At 40.8% G+C, this 3,484-nt stretch overlaps 1 pseudogene; it reads right to left on the reverse strand.

Moving 5' to 3' along the window:
* Positions 1-412: 412 nt before the first annotated feature.
* Positions 413-2,197, reverse strand: LOC102830075 (annotated as a pseudogene).
* Positions 2,198-3,484: the final 1,287 nt, after the last annotated feature.

A 3,484-nucleotide genomic window follows, 5' to 3' on the forward strand; every position in this document is an offset into this window, starting at 1 on the left:
CACATGTCATTTCTATTTCCATCTTTTTTTTCAATTTTAAAGAATTTATTTTCCAATTTGTCGAGTAACATTATTGTAAAATCCAGTTATTGCAATGGCTGAGTTGCTTAAAAGAACTCCTAAGAATTGTGTTTTAAAAAAATTTTTTTAAATGGAACCAAAATAATGTAAATTTTAACTCTGCACATTCTATTATTGAAGTCCATATAATATCCTCTGTGTATAAACCAATGTGATGTTACAATAAAATACATGATGTGATTCTTATCTTAAAGGCTTCTGACCATGTATGATATGTAAGATAGATCCAGTTCCTTTAATGTCAGCCTGTATAGATAGTTGTGATTCTAAATAAAAGATGGAAAAACAATTATATATAGGACAGGAGTCTGACAATTTGCAGCATCTACTGTCAAGGCCATCCTTCCTCTTCAACTCCAGAATCATACTCCTCTTCAGATTCTTTTCTTGGAGCCCGGATGTATCCTGGTTCCTTTTTCCCTTCTACTACTTCTTTATCAACCTGCACATATACAATGTCAGAATTAAGGACTTCAAACACAGGTTCTAGTAATGGCTTTTCCATTATGGACCAAAGTCCTCTTGCACCTGTTTTTTGTTCTAGTCCCAATCTGGCTAGTTTTCAAAGCATCCTCAGTAACATTCAGTTCACACTTACCCATGCTGACTAAGGCCTAGTATTGAGGAATGATAGTGTTATGTGGCTCAATTAGTATTTGTACAAGTGTTTTCTCATCTAAACTATGCAAAGGAACCACCACAGGTATCATCCTACAAACTCAGGAATCATGCCAATTTCAATGAGAGCTCTGACTTCCACATGATGTCATAATTGATCTTTTTCTTCAATGCCTTGATGAGTATTTGACTCCCCACTTCGATTGGCAAGATCTGCAGCAGCTGCAGTCCTTCTGCCTTTTCCCAGATTAGATGGTGTTCCAAATCCAAGATACTTTTCATTTTTCCTCCTCCTGATGATTCTGTCTAAACCACTGAAAGCACCAGATGCAACAAACAAGAGATTTGTTGTCTCAACTTGTACTGTTTCTCTAGTTAGCTTGAGAGAATTATTTTCTGGAACATTGACTGTCAAACCTTCAAGTAGTTTTATTAATCCGTGCTGAATGTCTTTTCCACCTACATCCTGTAACTGATGAATACCTGGCACTCTGCCAATCTTATCTACTGCATCCAGAAAGACAATTCCTTGTTGTGTTTTTTCTACATTAAAATTGGCAACTTGAGTAATTTGGCAATCACTGATTCAATATCTTCACCTACATATCGAGCCTGTGTCAAAGCCGTGCAGCCACTGATAGCAAAATGGGTATCAGGACATTTAGCTAGTGTTTGTGCCAGCAGTGTTTTATCTGACCCAATTGGTCCAAGTAGCAAAATATTACTTTTTTCAAGTTTTATGTCAACACTTCACCTCCTTGTTTTTCCTGAGGTACTTGTTGATTTACCTGTAGTTGCATTGATGCCTCTAAAGCATTATCACGTGGACTAATTCCAGCCATTTGAAGCAATTCTGTAAATCTGTACTCATCCTCCCATCTTCTGATTTCTAACTCTCTAGGTGATAATGACGTCTGCTTCTCAACCTTTGCTTGCTGTCTCAGATTAGCTTAGATATTATTATATATCTCTTATAGTGATTGTACACAACAACTGAATGCACCTTCTTAACAAATGACTGACCAACAACATAGTTGTCGAGGTAGTTATAAATCTTCATGGTTGGAATGCCAAATTTATACCTTCTGCTGCTGATTTGGGTTCTTGAATGATGCTTTTCTTTGAGTCTGCTTCAAATAGCACGACAAAAATAATGATGACATTTTTCACACTTCACAAAACTGGTGGATGACACAAAGGTCTCTACATGTGTGCACAAGTCACCACATTTAGGGCAGCATAGCTGGTTTCCACTTTTTCCAGAACTCCCAGGGTCTAATTTCTTGCTGCTACCATCATTTACTAATTTCTTGTTTCCATCTCCAGAGCCATCTTTACTTATGCCATACTTCGAGGCAAAGTATGCTGGTGTTTCTGTAAAGGTTCTAAAAGGAGCTCTTTGCAGAATCTGAGTTTCAAAGATCCCAAACCTTCCTGAAACTGGTATATGAATGTGACCACTAGAAATACCTCTCTGTGCAAAGGTGCAGCCAGACATCTCCTTGGGGCCTAGACCCAGGCATCACCCCTATTGCTCTCCAGGTTTCAGCGGTTCTAAGCTCTGGTAGCATAGTAGTTACAAATCGGGCTGCAAACCTCAAGGTCAGCAGTTCGAAACTACCCACTATTCCGGGAGAAAGCTGAGGCTTTCTGCTCCCGTCAAGATTTGTTGTTGTTGTCAGGTGCCATCGAGTCGGAACCGACTCATAGCGACCCCATGCACAGCAGAATGAAACAATGTCTGATCTTGGGCCAACCTCACTACCGCCGCCACACTTGACGCCATCAATGATGTCACCTGGCTGATCCATCTCATTGGGGGTCTTCCTCTTTTTCTCTGACCCTCCACCTTACCCAGCATGACATCCTTCTCCAGCGACTGTTCTCTCCGGACAATGTGTCCAAAGTATGAGAGACGAAGCTTAGCCATCTTGGCCTCCAAGGAGCACTCTGGCTGCACTTCTTCAGAAATAGATCTATTGGTTCTTTTGGCAGTCCATGGCACTTTCAGTATTCTCCTACAACACCACAACTCAAAGGCATCAATTCTTCTATGATCTTCCTTATTCACTGTCCAGCTTTCGCATCCACATGAGGTTATTGAAAACACCATGGCTTGGGTCAGGCAAACCTTAGTCCTCAAGCTGACATCTCTGCTCTTCAATACTTTAAAAAGTTCCTGTGCAGCAGATTTGCCCAATGCAACACGTCGTCTGATCTCTTGACAGCTGCTTCCATGAGTGTTGACAGTTGATCCAAGAAGAATGAAGTCCTTGACAACCTCAATCTCTTCTCCACTGATAAGATTTACAGCCTCAGAAACCCTGTACAGGGTTGCTATGGGTCAGAATCGACTCTACAGCTTTTAACAACAACAACAACAACAAGCTTATTCATAGATGGTGATGACTTGGTTCCGAGCCCTGCAGGCTGCCTTAGGCCCAGTGTAGAGTTCAGCAGACAGGCAGCCAGGCCGTTGTGCTCTTCGTGCCCCACCGCTGTCTACTCACCAGGATAGACACCTAACCACCTCCCTCCCCCTTCTCTCCCGCCCTTCACTTCCAACTTTTTGAGGAAGTACCACCGTATTTGGCATAATTTTCTCTTGCCATTCTCTATATACCCTTCCTCAGCATTTATTTTCTGTGTGTATTTTAAATTTATTGATGCTGTGGTGAGATCATATCTCCTTGTTGTTTTGATTGACATCTTGTTCATGGATAATGACCATGAGCATTTATTCATATGGTTGACTTACTCCTTTCCCAAATATTTCGGAATATAC

The sequence above is a fragment of the Chrysochloris asiatica genome, unplaced genomic scaffold (genome assembly GCF_000296735.1).
Source record: "Chrysochloris asiatica unplaced genomic scaffold, ChrAsi1.0 scaffold00043, whole genome shotgun sequence".
Classification (NCBI taxonomy): Eukaryota; Metazoa; Chordata; class Mammalia; order Afrosoricida; family Chrysochloridae; genus Chrysochloris; species Chrysochloris asiatica.